The 18887-nt window shown below is 35.8% G+C and overlaps 1 long non-coding RNA gene and 1 other non-coding gene across 3 annotated transcripts in view; both read right to left on the bottom strand.

Moving 5' to 3' along the window:
* LOC137769466 (uncharacterized) overlaps positions 1–18887 on the bottom strand; it is a 107142-nt gene that overhangs the window by 72398 nt on the left and 15857 nt on the right. For both annotated transcript variants that reach the window (XR_011074976.1, XR_011074977.1), the window contains exon 2: positions 17452–17563. This is a non-coding gene — a long non-coding RNA (uncharacterized lncRNA). The remainder of the gene's footprint in view (positions 1–17451; positions 17564–18887) is intronic.
* Positions 7796–7927, bottom strand: LOC137769766 (small nucleolar RNA SNORA70). Its single transcript, XR_011075078.1, has one exon. It is a non-coding gene; the product is annotated as a small nucleolar RNA SNORA70 (small nucleolar RNA).

Below are 18887 nucleotides of genomic sequence, written 5' to 3'. Positions count from 1 at the left end.
GGATTGTCTCTTCAATAAACAGTCTTGGAAAAACACTATGCAAAAGAGTGAAATTGGACCCTTATCTTACACCACACAAAAACACTTACTCAAAATGGATTAAAGATTTAAATGTAAGATCAGAAACCATAAAACTTTGGTTTTGGTGGGACTACTCAAACTAAAAATCTTCTGTGCAACAGAGGAAATAATCAATGAAATTAAAAGGCAACTTATGGGGCTTCCCTGGTGGCGCAGTGGTTGAGAGTCCGCCTGCCAATGCAGGGGACACGGGTTCGAGCCCTGGTCCGGGAAGATCCCACATGCCGCGGAGCAACTGGGCCCGTGAGCCACGATTGCTGGGCCTGCGCGTCTGGAGCCTGTGCTCCGCGACAGTGAGAGGCCCGCGCACCACGATGAGGAGTGGCCCCCGCTTGCCGCAACTGGGGAAAGCCCAGAAACAAAGACCCAACACAGCCAAAAATAAATAAATAAATAAATAATTTTTTAAAAAAAAGGCAACTTATGAAATGGAGAAAATAGATACATCTGATAAGTGGTTAATATCCAAAAAACATAAGGTACTCATAAAATTCAATAGTCAACGGGAGGGGGGGAAGGGTAAGCTGGGACAAAGTGAGAGAGTGGCATGGACATATATACACTACCAAATGTAAAACAGATAGCTAGTGGGAAGCAGCCGCATAGCACAGGGAGATCAGCTCAGTGCTTTGTGACCACCTAGAGGGGTGGGATAGGGAGGGTGGGAGGGAGGGAGACGCAAGAGGGAAGAGATACGGGCGTATATGTATGTGTATAGCTGATTCACTTTGTTATAAAGCAGAAACTAACACACCATTGTAAAGCAATTATACTCCAATAAAGATGTTAAAAAAAAACAAAACAAAACCCAATAACCCAATTATAAAATGGGCAAAGGACCTTAACAGAAATTTTTTCCAAAGAAGACATATAGACGGCCAACAGGTATATGAAAAGATGCTCAGTATCACTAATGATCAGAGAAAGGCAAATCAAAACCACAATGAGATGGTTAGTAACAAAAAGATAAGAGCTCACAAATTTTGGCAAAGGTGTGGAGGAAAGAGAACACTTGCACTGTTGGTGGGAATGTAAATTGGGCAGCCACTATGGAAAACCATGAGAAAATTCCTGAAAAAAAAAACAAAAAAAAACAGAACTACCATATGATCCAGCAAACCAACTTTTGGTTATATATCCAAAGGAAATGAAATCACTATCTTGAAGAGATATCTGCACTCATATGTTCATTGCAGCATTATTCATAATAGCCTATATATATACACATATGTATACATATATGTGTGTGTCTGTAGAAAATTGGAATATTATCCAGCCATAAAAAGAAGGAAAGCTTGCCATCTGTCACAACATAGATGAATCTGGAGGACATTATGCTAAGCCAGGCATAGAAAGACAAATACTATATGATCGCACTTATACATGGAATCTAAAGAAGTTAAACTCATAGAACCAGAGTGCAGAGCAGTGGTTGCCAGGCATCAGGAGATGGAAGAAATAGGAATGTTGGTCAAGGACTATAGACTTTCAGTTATAAGATGAATAACTTCTGAGGATCTAATTACAGCATAATAATTATAGTTTATAATACAGTGTTGTACACTTAAATGTTCTCACCAAAAAAAAAGATTCGTAACTATGTGACATGATGGATGTGTTCAAATTGGGAAAAAAAGGTTAACATAGTTTTTTGTTATATGTTTTTTACCACAATTAATTTTTTTAACTAAAAAAAGAGGAAAACATCAGAAAAATTCCAATTGAGGTACATTCTACAAAATACCTGACCATTAACTCCTCAAAACTCTCAAGGTCATGAAACACAAGGAAAATCTTAAAAACTGTCACATCCAAGAGGAGCCTAAGGGACATGATAACTAAATGGAATGTAGTATCCTGGATGGAATGGGGCAGGGGGACAGGGAGAGGTGGGGCCTTACTTAAAATCTATGGGAATCTGGATAAACTATAGACTTTAGTTAATAATGATGTTTCAGTATCAGTTCATTAATTGTGACAAGTGTACCATAATTGTAAGATATTAATAATAGGAGAAACTCTGTGGAGGATATATGAGAACTCTCTGTACTATCCTGTCAATTTTTCTGTAAATCTAAAACTGTCCTAAAAATAAAGTTTGTTTTAGGATAAAGTTTTGAGATTGGAGTTGATCCTTCTGTAAAGCAAGGTAATGTTTTAATATGAATAAATACCTATGTATTTACTTGTTCTGAAATGTCAGATTTTAGCACAGGCAACTTTTAAAAAGGAGAACAACTTATATTATGTGCATATTTCTTCTGTATCACTTGTGGATAAAATCTAAAAACTAAATATACTTATTTATAATTTTTTAAACTACAAAAGGACTGCTTATTCTTTATCTCTTCATAAAATTACAGTACTTATACTTCAGAGTGAATATTTGGGAAATTGTAAATGTATAACAGAGGAAAGAAACACATAATTAAGCCTCCATCTATTAAAACTTTGGCCAAAAGTAGGCCAATAGAATAGTAGGCCAGGTAAAGCAAGGAAAGGACAGATCTGTGATATGCTTATGGTGACAGAAAAATCTTTGGGATTGGCTAATTAATAAAATTACAAACTTTAGAAAACATTAAGTTCCACTGATACATGACGCACCAATTCCACTCTATAATATCCACGGAAATGTGTACATATGTTTACCAAAAGACATTACTAGAATATTCATAGCAACACTATACATAACACCACTATACATAACAGCACCAACAGAAGACGCTACCTAAATGTTCACCAATAGAAGCACTAAAAGGAATTAAGATATGTTTATACAATGGAATACAGCATTAGCCAAGATAATTAATGATCTATGACTAACAGCAACATTGAGGAATCTCACAAGCATAATACTGAGGCAAACAAACCAGACATGAAAGAATACATATTCTATGATTCATTTCACATAAAGTACAGAAACATACAGAACTTATCTATTACCAAGAGAGCTGTCATTCTTTGGGAGTTAGTAAGTAGAAGGAACTAAAGAGGCTTCTGGGGTGCCGGTAATAGTCTCTTCCTTGATCTGGGCATGTCCAGTTTGTCAGCATTGATGAGTTGCACACTGATAATGTGCAACCTTTCCTGGTGGTACTTTATACTTTAATTAAAAATTCCAAAACTTTTACTTGAAATTAGTTTGGCCATGACCCCAATATTTAAAAATTTGCATAATATCAAACAGACTCTACTGTATAGCTCTAAGTACATCAGATGAAAAATGGTTCAGAATTCAGCTTGTAAGGGCTCAAGGTCACACAGAAGAAGAAAATACTATGTATTTAGATTACGTCCATATAATCCTAAAGTATAAGATTAATTGAGCCAATTAATCAGACCAATGAAAAGGAAAACTGTAAAACCAGTGCATTGACTGAGGGAAAAATATTTGTTCTAGATTCCTCATGTGATTCTATTTCTGCTTATTCACCACTAGTCACTGAGGATCCTCAACCATAGGTTCCAGCCTCCCTGGTCCTTAAGCCAATGACACTGAGAGACCATCTCGCAAGTAATCAGTGGGGCCTAGAGTTAGTTGGGATCCCCATAACTGAATCACTAAAACACAGCCTTTGTTTGTGTCTCCTCCATCTGTGCAAATTCTGTATATTTGGGTTTTGCCACTCTTCCTACTTTGTGTTCCAAATATCTCTGGGACCACAATCCTAAAATCTAGCCAGTTTGGCCAAGATCCTGCAAGCCTGCCTGGCTCTAGCCAGCTCCCTCTCCTTTGGGAGTTAGGTCCTGTCCCAGTCCTATTGGATACTGGCTGAGTTTTATTTAAAACTGTTTGAGTTCCCCTTGGACTCAAGAGAGTACCACCAGCCTAATTATAAGGGTATCATTTGCTGCTAGGCACCCAACCACCAGGCAGGGCCTTTTAATTATGAACACTGTGTTCTCAAATACTTTAACTTTGCTTGCTGACCTCCCTTCTGAGCATGAGCCCTAAGCCAGGCCATTTTTTAGAATGGTTTATTCCCCTTTTCCTGATATGCCACCATTGTATTCCAAGATCCATAGGCAAAGCCCATGAAAAATATGATATGGTGAAAAAAGCTCCTAGTCACTGCCTTCTTGGCTACAGAGTCAACCAAATAAAAATGTACCCGTTTACATTATTTTGATGCTTAGTAACCTAAAGGCATGGAAAATTCTCTAAATAAAAAGGCATTTAGGCCTGGCAAAGCCTGGAAATGCAGACAATGATTGCAGTTCTACATTTCAACTCATTTTCCATAAACATGTATAATCATTACAAGGTTAAAATTGAAGTTCACTTGTGCCTCAAACTATAGAAATCACTTTATGTCAAATGTCAAACAAATCTGCAAGCTATTTTCATGTAAGGAAGAAAAACATACTTTGATATTTCACACCAAAAATATGCTTTCTGGGCACGTTCAAATCAAAATAAAATTATTCACCTTAACAATTCAATCTAAAAGTAAATTAAGATAGATAGTTACATAACCTAATTTGAAAAGACTATAAAATTTTAAAGCAAAAATTACAAATGGCTGTATTCTGAAAGTATATATCAAAGGGAGTACCTGGAACCACAATTACATTTCAAATGATTCTGTTACAGTAAAGTCAAGCTTAACAGTTCAACTAGACTATTTCCCTGAAATAATCATTTTTTACTGTTTTGTGGTTGCCCAATTATTCAGGTGCCCTTATACTGTGTGTTCATTGGCTCCTGTTGGCCTGAAGTTTCCACTGCATCATGGTCTACCTGGCCTGACCACCACAAAATGAAAGGTGAGCAAATCCACTTATTGTAAGGTGATAAAAGGCACTGTTCACAGGCTAGGCAAGATCATTGCCCATAAAGCGGTTGATGCAGGAATAGATAAAGATATACCAGTTGGGAAAAACTTTGGATAATGTCAAAATGAATACATGACCGAAGATCAAGAGAACCAAGCTACTTCAAGGCTACTTCCAGGTGTAAGTAGTTGTAGGATTGAATAAATGGATGCATTTCTAAAACTTAGTAACTGAGCATAGATTTTGGTACAATGAGGTGCTGTCAGCAAGTTCTATAATTATAGAATAATTTCGATAATTTGTTGTCCTAGTCAGTTCAGGGTGCTATGACAGGATACCAAAGATAGGGTGGCTTAAACAACAAATATTTAAATTTTGTTGTTGTTGAAGTATAGTTAATTTACAATGTTATGTTAGTTTCAGGTATACAGTAAAGTGATTGTTATATTTTTCTGATTCTTTTCCCATATAGGTTATTACAAAATATTGAGTATAGTTCCCTGTGTTATACAGCAGGTCCTTGTTGTTTATCTATTTTATATACAGTAGTGTGTATGTATTACTCCCAAATTCTAATTTATCCCTTCCCCTTCCCCCCTCCTTTCCCCTTTGATAACCATAAGTTTGTTTTCTGTGTCTGTGAGTCTTAAAACAACAAACATTTATTTCTCAAAGTTCTGGAGACTGGAAAGTCCAAGATCAAGGTGCTCAATCCAGCATCATGTAAGAGTACTCTTCCTGGTTTGCAAATGACTGGCTTCTCATTGTGTCCTCACATGCCAGAGAGAGACAGAGAGACAGAGGAGAAAGCTCTCTCCTGTCTCTTCTTATAAGAGCACTAATTCCCTTCATGAGGGCTCCACCCTCATGACCTAATTACCTCCCAAAGGCCCCACCTCCCAACATCATCATATTGGGCATTAAAATTTTTCAAAATATGAATTTTGAAGAGACACAAACATTCCAACCATAACAGTTGTCATTCCTAGAGCATGAAACTGGAAAAAAGAAAATTTCCCAGTGCAGTGAAAATGGTTTCTCTGACAGGAATTTAGAAAAAGCTACATGACTTTGTTAAAATTGTAAATATTTGCTGTGGGCACACTGGACCATGATGTTTCTGGTTCACTCTGCTTAACAGAAAAACTTAACAATAAGAGGTGTCTGCTCTAAACTCTCTCTTTTCAAAATTCATTACTAACCAAACTTAATGGTGGTCTGGATTAATTTTAAAAGATAGGACATAAATTTTCTTGATGTATTTTTATGAATCACTTTATATACTGCACAATGCATAATGAATTCAAGGTTTCAATGATTTAAAACTAGTTAAGCTGTAATTTAATATACTGTCTCAGTATTTTTATCTTAATCCCAGCTATAATGTTTATTTCCTAGCTTTCCATTTACTCATTTAGATATCTTAGGTAATTTATTTACTTTTTTGTTATTTTTATTTTCATATGTGTGCAGGCAGGAGGAAACATTTCTTACCTACTTCACAAGACTATTAGATCAGCTGAATTACTCTTTATCTCCAAAGAAGGAATAAATGACATTAGCATAGGTTACAATTTTTCCAAATAGACAATGACTATTGTTATATTTAGTTATATTCTCTATACTCATAGCCATATATGTTCCAATATTCTGTAAAGAGTATATATGCATGAAAAATGCTTATAATTAATTTTAAAATTTTATTCAAAACCTCAGGTAGGTAACAGAGCAGATGAGGTAATGTATTAAAAAAACAATCCCAAGGAGACAGTGAGTGAGAAGAGTTTCTAGATCGAGACTATTCTTTCCTTTGACCTTATTTTCTTTAAGAATAAGGAATCCAAGAACTGATCATAGCCAACAGATCCACTTGGATCAGGAAATCAAAAGTGATGCAGAAAGGCAAAAATAATCGTTTAGGTATTTCTCAAGAAGTGTGATATATAAAAAGACCCTTAGACTAGATTCTTTGATTTTTTATTTCTCTCTGTGAATATAGACTTTAAGTACAGTAGTGGATAAGTTAAGGCTTGATCATAACTCCTTATACCCTATTGTTCAATGAAGGGCTGAGCTTTAACTATAAACATAGAAACATAATATGTCTTATCCCCTTATTTTACAGATGACGATTTCTAGTTCACTGGGATAAATTTACTTGTCCTAGAATAAAATAAATTCAGGTCAGACCTAGAACTGGAATGCAGAGTTCTCATTCTTTGTTTGAGATCCTTTCCATTAACCCAAATTCTCCCTAAATTATTCTTCGTTGGACCTGATAGTTATTGAGATGATTAAATTCGTACTTAATTTGTACATTTAAATGTTATATATTTATATACTATGTCACTTTCTAGCAAGGGGTTATTCCTAAATTATGGATAGTTTTAAGGAATTAAGTCTTATCTGAGTTTAGAGCAGTTCTTCTACTCCCACATTAATGAACAGTCACCATCAAAGCTGAATCTTCTTTCGCTCTAAGTAAAATAGACTCTTTTTTTTTTTTTTTTTTTTTTTTGACAGGAAAGTAGGATTTATTGGTGGGCATGAGTAAGGAGGGGACAGCGCCAAGGCTCTCACGAGCGCAGGGCCCGCCATGTGTCCAGAGGGCCACGATTTGGGGTGTATTCGACCCCACAGCCATCAGGGATGAGCCGCTTTTCTGCCACCATGTTTTCAAATTCGTCTGCATTAAACTTAGTAAATCCCCACTTCTTGGAGATGTGGATCTTCTGGCGGCCAGGGAACTTGAACTTGGCCCTGCGGAGGGTCTCAATCACATGCTCCGTGTTCTGCAGCTTGATGCGGATGGACATCATGACTTGGCCAATGTGGACCCCGGCCACTGTGCCCTGGGCTTTCCAAAGGCACCGCGCATACCTGTCTGAAGCCTAGACTGGGGACAGCATGCCGGTCATTAATGTCCACTGGAAAGAGCTGTCTCCAAGGTCCCTTAGGGCAACCCATACAGGCAACAGGCTGGTACACTACCAAGGAGGCCGCTGTTTGCAGCCATTGCGCACTTTTCCCATGGGGAAAAGAACACAGTCGGCTTAATTGGCTGCTAAACTCTTTTTTTAATCATCAGTACTTATATTTAAAAATTATCCAGATTCAAGATTTCCTAGCAGGCTAAATTGATCCTAAAACATCACAATCAGAATTAATTGAAATAAGACATTATTCACATAATAGATTTGTGTAAGTCTACGTTGCACTGGTTCCATTAGAAATAATTTTCTACTTGCTTAAAAAAAAATGAAAAAAACTCCCCATTCAAGATTTCTGTTCTAAATAAAAGCAATTATGTGCTACCTCCTCTGATTTCTGCTCCATTTGGAGTTTGTTTTAGATATTTCACTTTGGTGTTCTTTAAGAAATACTAATGCAATAAAAATGAGCCTTGTCTAGTTTTCCTACTAATAATTTATGTATGTATACATAATTTCCAGAAAAATATTCAAATATATTTCAAATCTCTCTTACTATTAATACAGGTTCTGTTAAGCTTTCCAAGAAATGTGAGATTGTATTAAAATTTTAATTGGGGGTTTTTCAATGTTTGGAGTTGAGAAAAAGTTATCTTGATTTAGGCAGTGTAATTCAACTCCTGCAACTACTAAAATAAACTCAAATAAAACTTATGAATATGGTTATCAGACAGCCAACAAAAGCAAAGTTTTCCCTCTGTCAGGACAGTTTCTGGTTGGAGAGAGAGCATGCATAAGATAAAATGTGTTCCATAATCAAATGGATAAGGCTATTTATTGAGAAGAAAATAAATGAACCATAATGTTATAGACGTATAGACTTTGACATCCCATAAATTGAGTCTGAGTCAAAAACTAGTCACCAAAATAAATGACCTAGAGACTAAAAGTAGTTCAATGGTCTGCCTGTTTCCTGCCTGCTCCCTTAACTCTTACCCAAGTCTAATCATCCTTCATCTCCAGACTCCGTCCTGTGCCAGACTTGGCACGCATTCGGCCTCAAATACTGGAGCTATAAGCTGGCCTATGGCAGGAAAGTGGCAGCTAAGAATCTGTTCTGACCTTGGGATTATATTACTTACTCCATTCATTCACGTATTTAAGAAATATTTATTGAGTGCCTACTATGCACCAGGCATGATACCAGTCCTAGGAAGACAGGAATGAGTAAAAGTTATATCACAAGTTGCACTTCACCTTCTGTAGTAGAGAGATTGAGGTAGATATTGATAAAATATTATTTCAGAAGTATAAGATTAATACTTCATCAATTCATTCATGTTTTAAAAAACATTGTAAGTGTCTTTTATGATCCAGGGTTTATCCTGGATTCTGGGAATAAGAGGATGAAAAGGGCAGGCAAGGTATTTGCCTCCCAGGTGTATTGTATTCTGTAGAGGAAAGGGGAAGTGGAGAAGGCAGAGCTGGGCAGATATAAACACATAAAAGCAGTTTTAAAAATTCAAAGAAAGATATTGTGGTTTGTGGTAAATGTGAAGGAGAAAGGCTAAGTGGTGAGACAGAAAATAAGGGGGGGGGGGTGAGGCTACTTTAGGCAGGGTAAGATGAGAACTCTTTGAGGAAGGTGATTTGAAATCTGAAAATACTTTTCTTCAGATTCAAACAGGAAAGAGTCAAGCTTATGAAAAGTCAGAGTATGTTCTACATAGAGGAAAGTAAGTGTAAAGTCCTAGAAACAGGAAAGGTTTGTGATTATTCAAGGAAAAGGAATAAGTCCTCCATAGCTGGAGCATAGTAAGTGAGACAGCAATTAGTAAGAGAAATGATTTGGGGAGATAGAGAATTATGTAAGCCATAGTAAGGAATTTGAATTTTCTTCCAAATGAAATTGGAAGCTATTAAAGGGTCTTAAGTGTTAAAGTGAAATAATCTGATTTATGTTTAAAGAGATCAGTCTGGCTGCTTTGTAGCAAATGGAATACAGAAGGGCAAGAATGGAAATAGTGAGCAAGACAAATCAGACAGCCCTTATGATGTTCTAGGCAAGAGGTGATGTGATGGTGACGGTAAAAATTAAGACAAGTAACCAGTTTGCGATACTTTAGGGTAGAAGAAACAAAGATTATTGATGGATAAAATAACGTGGAGTTTTGAGTTTCTTGTTTGAGCAATTGGCTAGATGGCATTAACATTTATTGAAATGAGGAAACCTGGGAGAGGAACAAGTTTGTTTTTTGATGGTTTGCTTATTATTGTTGTTGTTTTTCTCTGTGGATGGAAGGAGAGCAGTAATGAAGAAGTCCATTTCATTTTCTTGCAAAACACTCACTATCAATAAAACCTAGCTCTCCAGTAAGGAATTGGATATATGATTCTGGATCTCAGGTGAAAGGTTAAAGCAACAGATAAATATTTGGAAGTAATCAGCATAGAGATATCACTGAAAACTGAGGTTGCCCAAATTATATTACTTATTGGGAAAATAGAGCAAAAGCTAATCATCTGTAGAAAAAAGTAGAAGCCAACCAATGAGACTGAGAGACAGTAGCCAGTCAGATCAAGGAAAAGTGGTGTTAAAGGATACTTTTTTTGGAAGTAAAAACCATAACTCTCATATAGACATGAAATACATATGTGTCAAAACTTTATCTCAGTAATTAAGGGAACCAGACAGATGTCACAACAAATTCAAAGGAGAAGTCAAAGAATCACAAGCTTATATGGATTAAAGAAATAATAAAATAAATTTATAAATGGACCCCCAAACTGGGTTTATTAGTAGGAAGGGGAGAGGGTAAGAATTATTTCCCCCACCAGATAAAATTTATTTTCATGTCTGTAGACAAGAATTATTTCCATTGCTTTCAGTTATCTATAATTCCCAGTTGTAAAACAGAGCAAAGGCAAGGCTCAGAATCCCCATACAATCAGACAATCCCTCTAGACTGCAGCATGGCATTAAAAAGATATCCGGTGATCTCTTTTCTTGTTCCAAAGTCAAATTATTCCTTATGTGGATAACCAAGAGAATATGGTGTTCTGGAATCCAAGAAAAAAAATTATTTCAATGTAAAGTGAGTGGTGATCTGTGTTGAATACTAAGAAACACAGGGAAATGAGGACAGAGAAGTATCCTTTGATTTGATAACATGGAAGTCATGAAGCAACAATTTTAGAGGGGAATGGAGATGAAAACCAGACCACTGGAAAGTGAATGAAGAATCGAGAAGTCAAGACTGGAAATTTAAGCGAAGTCTTGAGAGGTTGGGTTTTTTGTTATTGTTGTTTGTTTGTTGAGCCTACTAAGGAAAACATTAAAATGTGATGGAATCTGGAAGCAGACTCCTGATGAAAGAAATTTTTTGCTTTTTTGATTATACAGAAAGATCTTGGATTATGTTTGAATTTCTGAATGCTTTAAGAACATGCAAGAAAGAGGGCGAAACTGCTAAAGTGGGAGAGAGAGGAAAATAAATATATATACAAAGTGCCTATGAAAGCAAAATTTTTGAGAGCCTGTGTGTAAGTAGAAGGGTATATGCCACAGGAAGAAAGACAAGGGTAATACAAAATGGATAGTATCTGGAACTCCGCTCCCCACCCCCCAGCTACGTAATCTGAGTTCTGAGATTCTTTTTCAACATTCTACCCAATTACCAAGTCTCCTTAGAGCCAGTTCTTCCATTAGCTGGGCATTCCATTCCTACAACCCTCTCTCCGTGTCTGAGGCCCTGCATTTTATCTGCCTTTCCATTTCTAGCTGTCAAGATTGCAATCAAATTCTCGGTCTAGAGCCATCTACAAATTGCCAGCCCTGTGCCGGCTTAAATCAAATCTCCTAGATTCACTTGAAACTTATGACTCATGGTGACCACTTCCTGTTTGTTCTTGACCTCTTGAAGGATATCCCAACGTTCGAATTTTTCTTGGCCCCAAAGTCTTCAGGACTCCATGCCTTGAATCACTGGCCTCTGATGTTGCTCCTCTGTTGATGTCTTTGTTGGGTGAGTATCCTTCTTCCTAAGGGTCACAACTGATTCTCTCCTGGAATTTCTTTACCAAATCATAATGACAAGCAGCTGAAATACAAAGACTTGAGAAGACTTTATACTCTAACTAAATTATAGAGATTTAGGAACAGTATAATCAAGTTACAGAATACAATCAAAAGGTATCTTTCTTATTTAGAAAATTTGCACAGAAAAAAAAAGCCTGATGCTCTGTGATATCCCGCTAACATGGTCTTCGAGAGATTACGCATTTCTGATGTAATCAGGTTAGACAGGGTATATGAGAGAGAACCTTGCTAGGCATTTCTAGATATTTTCAAATTTTGAAATAATTTGTAGCAATTTGTTTCCTCCTGTCTCTGAAGACGGTGGTCCTAATATTTTTGAGAAGCAGTCAGTATAAATGATATAGTAAAGTTTCTTGTCGAGTCATCAAAAGTAGCCAATTTTTGATAAACTTTTCCACCCAAAAGAAATATATATCTCCTATGATTACCATGGACGTAAAAGTATCCAGCTTCTTAAAATTCTTAATAAAATTGTGAATGTCTATGCATAAGTTTTAAAAATCACAATTCTAGTTGTTGGGCTTGAACGAGATAATATAAACAACTGGGGATATATTTTATGTATTTCTAAACCCTCACTTATACAAGTCACTGTATTCTGTACAGAAGAAAAGAGATCATTGGTTAATCTGGCGACTTAGCTCTGTGAAGTTCTTTAAAAGAGCTTCTGATGTATTTTATCCTTCCAAAGGTTATTTACCTTGCCCCATGGCACCAATAAGCCAGTGTTAGTATAAAGTTTGTATTAAGGCTATATTATAAGATTAATATTATTAATTAATACCAGGACTGGTATTATTAATTAATACCAGGACTGGTTTAAATAAAAAGAACATTTGAAGTCAGATCTTAAGTCATGTAGAGCTAGGTTTGAACACCACCACTTTGGTGAAGATCTCAGGCCATAGAGTATCTCTGACCTTCATCGTTATGTTTGAAATAAAGATAAGAAGCCCTTCCCCATAGGATGAGGGGATTAAATATTTATAAACAGCCCAGTGACTGGCATACACTAGATGGTGGATAAGTGTGGGTTCCTTCCCTCCCATTCAAATTGAGAAAACAGATGCAAAGGAGATGCAATAAAGTACTCAGCGTCTCACAAACAATTAACTAAATAAAAAGCATCTAGATCAATATCCTTTGTTTTCACTTACAATATCTACCGATTAATCACTGGAACATGAAAAGTCCAGTCAACCAGTGTGTTACTGTTTCTAAGTATTAGCACAGTTAGTTACACACAACAATAACAGATCCTTGCTAAGAACCTCAGCCCACCCTTAACCTCAGTTAGCTCTCCAAAAATAGAAACTATCTGGTGACCAGACATAGATTGATGTTTGTCCACAACCAGTGGTGAAAACTGAACAGTCTCTGTGATGGTGGGTCAGTAGCGCCATCTATGTTTGAGAAGAATAACACATGTTTCTTGGTGCTCCTTTTCAATATAATGACTGGTTGTTTGGTAATAGAGAAAGGAAACAGAGCTCCAGTCTACTGCTCAGGTTCTGAGCCATCCAGCTTCTGCAGAGGCCCTGACTGACTTTTTAATTTCAATTTTCTAAGTGAGTGGTTTAGGTTAGAGCTATGAACAGTTAGACTAGGCAGGTAGATCAAGTTGCTGAAAAGACTTACAGCATGCTGAATTAACTTTTTATGAATAAAGAATAGAAATCTTTGGACATTGATTGGTATAGACAGATATTCATGCTCTGCCTAAAATACTAATAAATCATGCTTACATAAAAACTAAGTATTTCTAAATGTTTTCATCTTATATTAGTATAGAAAAGAGCTTTAATGTCCACTATCTTTTGAGCCTCACAATAAAAAGGAGTAAGGAAAAACACCCATTGATGTACTTCCTACTTTGTGCAGAGACAAAACTACTTATAATTATACTTATTTGAAGTTAAAATAGAGCAAAAATACTAAGATGCCTCTCCAGTTATGGGAGTAATTAATTCATATTGTTTGTTATTTTAAATTACATTATATTTATCATTTTCTTCCAGGAAAAGAAGTAATTTTTAGGCTTCTCTGAAAATCATGTCAATTTGCCCTCCATAACTAAACTCAGTTTTTCTTCAAAAAGGCTTATTTTTCAGAACATATATAAAATCCCTGAAATTTCAAATAAGATAAAGTTATCTCATTTGATCATTTTCAAGCATTAATTTTTAGTAAGAACACAATAATAAATAGTGTTCACATTAAATATAATTATATCCTAGTTTTTAATACACTGACATCTCAGAGAGTAACACTTACTCCACTAAATTTAAGACTGAAATAATGTCTGAGAATCCATCATTAGCCAATTGGGGAGGAGAGAGGAAAGAAATCACCTCCAGGAGGTGGGGTTTTACATCCAATCTCCCTGCTTTATAACTTCCTGTCATTAGCACAAATCATAGGTCATTTGACATTTCCTTGGACATCTGGTAAAATCTGAAGTCTTCCCAATTTATTTCAGTAGAACGGCAATATATTTAATTTGCTGAAATTTAAAGGAAGGAATAAAACTATGATCATTTAAAAAATTCTAGCAAAGATTTTTGTGTTCCTTTAAACAACACATGGATCGTCCATGACGAAATCTTTTTTAGGTTTCAAGTGGAATAATAGCTTTGTGGTTTGGTTTTTTTTTTTCCACTAGTACATTTACATAGAAAAGGTGGGAGGCTGAAGAACGGTGGGGTGAAGAGACTAGCGATTATTAAGCTTCTACTATTTTTCCAGGTACTTTACACATAGTATCTCATTTAATCCTCCCAGCAGTCTTTTAAGAAAGTATTACCACTTCCATTTTAGAGGTGAAGAAACAGGGTCCAGAAGGGTTAAGTACCTTACTGAAGGCTAATACAGTTAGTAAATGGCAGACTCAAGATCCGCCTTCCAGTTTCCCCAATTTAAATATGTTCATTCCATGACCCTACACAGCATACCTATAAAAGCAAAAATTAATATTAAAACATCTACACTAATTTTAAAAGCCAGGCACAAAAATTTTCGTTATGTATCATTCTTTCAATAAAGGTTTCAAATAATAGTAAAAACTAATCTGTGGTGTTAGAAGTTAAAACAGTGATTTTCCTTGGGGAGTAGAGACTAGAAGGGGGTACAATGGGATCTTCTGAGGTGTAGATAATATTTTGTTTTGTATTCTGTGTGCTAATTATGCATAAGTGTTTGTTTGGTGATAATTCACCAAGTTGTACACTCATGCTTTCTGTGCTTTCTCTTTGTATATATATAGTACTTCAAAAAAAATTTTAAATACTCATTTTTCAGTTGGATGAGATATCTATTCCATGATATGTAGGCTTGAATTGATTCCAACACAATGCCTCTCTTTAGTTTATACAAAGTCCAAACATCTTGGATTTGAAGAGCTAGGCAGAATATCTTTCCAAAATGATTTTCATGTGAGGCATCTGTATTTCTGTTTCTGATCCCATCAAATCCTTGGAGGTCAGAGGTAAATACTTAAAAATAAAAATATGAACACTTTATACGCCACCAGCCACTTCAAAGGTGACTCAGATCAAGAACTGGCTCCTGCCTTGAAGATGATGTATTTTTTTCTTGTGCTATGTCAGGCTGCTTGGCCCAACCATACATAGAAAATACACTGCAGTACTGACTTTTATTTTTATATTTAATACAAACGCTATAACAAAAGAAAGCATTTGAAATAAATTTAACTCAAGAAATCTCCCTATTCATTACTTACTTCTGGATTGATTGGTTCTATAGCCTAAAGTCTGTGCGTGGGTAGCAGTTTTCTTAAAAGAGACTATTTATAACCTCAGCATTGAAAGGAAATTGGAAGGAGGGAAGGAAAGAAGGAAGGAAGGAAGGAAGCGGGGGAGGGAGGGAAGAAGGGAGGGAGGATGGATAAGGGAGGGAAGAAGTTAGAAGTGAGTTCTGGTTTTAGAGATGAATTCTGAAATTTCCTGATATGTTATGGAATTTTTTTCTTTTGCCCATATTTTAGAGATAATACCTATAAAAATTACAAATTTACAAGTCAGAAAACACTGTGAAGTGTCCTACAAATATTTCAATAAGACAGTTTAAGAATGATTTTACACTTGATCTTACCCAAAAGGACAAGAAGAGATGAGAATGATTTTTTAAAAGTAGGTAACATTACCAAATCTCACCAAAAATATTTCACTTGAATACTAATCAAGCCTTTACACTTTATTCTGGGCTACATGAAAGAGACAGGACAGAGAGGAACAAACTAAATGACACTCCTCACTCTGAACAATCAGAGCAAATCTGAAATGTAGGATATTTCACAAGACAACTGATTCACTCCATGCAACATTTCAGCATCATAAGTAAAGATATCACTGGAGAGTCAAATAGATTTAAGGGATATATCAACCAATGTGATGTGTGGCACTGGGTAGGATCCTGATTTGCACAGACCACCTGTGAAAAACATTTGGGGGACCAACCAGGGAAATTTGAATATGGACTGGGTATTAGTTGGAACTGTCACTAATTTTGTGAACTGTGATATTATTTTATCATCTAAAAATATGGCCTTAATTTTATAAGAGGCACAATGACGTATTTAGAGGTGAAATGTCATGATAACTACAATTTACTTTAAAATATATTACATTACAAAATAAAAAGCTGTGAAACTATTTTTCATATTTATAAGAGAGCTCATAGAGCCCAACTTACACTTACTTCAATGATACCAGATATTTTTTCAAAAAAATTATAGAAGTCATATTCTTTTAATAAAATTATGAAATCCATTCACATTATTTACAGAATTAGCTCAAAACGTGGTTGGTTCCCAAATTGGCCCCTGTATACAGAGGGCAAGGAGAGCCTGAAGAAAGAGGCAGACTTCCAGATGGGTAGGTGGCAGGTTTAATAAGCAAGAAAACTTACTTATGATCCTTGTTTTTGCAGCCATAAAATGAGTAGATCTCGCCGAACCCCGCAGACAGAATCTCAATGTTTATATAGAGGCTTTAACTGGGTTCAGTCACGTATACTGTCCAGATGGTCTCAACAACACAGGGCTCTCTCAAGGCTGTGCCCTTGAAGAAGGCTCTCACTGTGGAAACTGTGGGAGGAATGTACATTGCAAGGACAAAGGAGGGGTGCGGAGCCTCCCATCAGCCGGGTCCAACTTGAGGATCAACCTGCAGTCACGTCCTCTCCATCACCTCCTCCAACATACGCTAACACAAAAATGAGCTTCTACTTTACAATTATAATTTTTAGTTTCAGAAAGAAGATAACCTCAGGTATCACCTACCTTAATTGCCCTCTTATTTACCAGATATTTCTTAGAAGTACCTCTGACGTTTGAAAAGCCAATATCTCTGTCAAAGGATAAAAGCACTACACCTAGGATTCAAAATGAGTTTCAAGAGAGTAGTTCAAAGTTTCTGGGTAGCAGGCATAATCATTTCATTTATGGAGTGCCTATTACACGGCAGTCGCTATGTTTTGCATTTCACATCATTTTGTAGCACTCTTAACAATACTAAAAGGCAGTAACTGCCATCATAATCTTACCTTTGGAGGGAACTCAGGAACAGGAAACTGAAGCTTGTAAGCGGTTGAAAACTAAAACATGAAATTCCATTTGTTCAACTCCAAAGTTGATCCTTTCATTCTGTCGTGTTGCCTACAGAATATAAACATATTTAGAATAGGCATACAAGCTTTAGAAGATTGGAAGTGAAAAACTAGTTATTTAAATATACAAAACCCAAGATTTTCCTTTAAAAATTTACATTTAACTTACCACATTTTTAAGTGCTTATAGTTAAGTATTACCATAAAGTCTGAATCGTTGTCTAGACCAAGTTGAAATGATACATAAAAAATAAATCAAATACATTTACTATATCATATTTTTACTTTAAACTACTTGTTTTCTTTGCTTTTTATTTGGCCTGGTTTTACCTGCAAATTTATTTACAATCTCAGATCATTGTTTGTGAGAAAGGGTTAATTACAGTAATCACCACCACAATATTGAAACTAAGGCTTCTCAAGGTCTTCAACAGGGGTGGTCTAGTGAACTCTATCCACAGCCATCCTTTGACTCAATTATTCTATTTGATATTATTCTAAGAGCCAAGGGAAACACTTGTTTTGCAGGGGTTTTTTGTTTTGTTTTCAGTTTCCAATGTTTATGCTATACCTATAAATTGAGTCAAATTTGCATGTATTATCCTATAAGATAACCATTTTATTTTGTTAATTGAGTAAGTCAATTATAGAATAATATGTATGCCATCACCACTTCTGTTTTAAGGAGAAAAACACTGTTTAAAATGCTTTTGACTTGTTTGTATAAACACAGAGAAATTGTGGAAAATACACTTAAATCCTTGCTACTCAAATGTGGTCCTCAGATCAGCAGCATCTTGGGATTATTTTAGAAAGGAAAGATCTCTACACTGGATCTGTTCAATATGAATCTTCATTTTAACAAAGTTCCCAGAGTGATTTATACGCCCATTAATGTTAGCAAGGACTGTTCTGAACAATTAATATTTGTTATAACCAAAAGATGGAATTAAAATAGGAAGGAGAAATTATTGAATTTTTCTGTATACCTTTCTGTATTCTTCAATAGTTTATGACAGATAAATATTACTCTTACAATTAAAAAATAAAATAGAAAAATTTTGGAATATATGCATACATCAGACTACACAGGCTGCCATAACAAAATACCATAGATTGGGTGGTTAAAACAACAAAAATTTATTTCTGACAGTTCTGGAGTCTAGGATGACCAAGATTAAGGTCCTGGCAAGGTAGCTTTCATTCTGAAGCCTCTTCTCTTGAACTGTAGGCAGCAGCCATTTCACCACATGCTCACATGACCTCTTTTTTGTGAGCTCCTAGAAACTGAATGAGTTCTCTGGTGTCTCTCCTTAAAAGGGCACTAATGCCATCAGATCGGGACCCCACCCTCATGGCATCATCTAACTGTA

Source organism: Eschrichtius robustus, chromosome 9 (assembly GCF_028021215.1).
Source record: "Eschrichtius robustus isolate mEscRob2 chromosome 9, mEscRob2.pri, whole genome shotgun sequence".
Classification (NCBI taxonomy): domain Eukaryota; kingdom Metazoa; phylum Chordata; class Mammalia; order Artiodactyla; family Eschrichtiidae; genus Eschrichtius; species Eschrichtius robustus.
The sequence above is the reverse complement of the archived record's forward strand: the minus strand, read 5'-3'. Positions and strand labels throughout refer to the sequence as shown.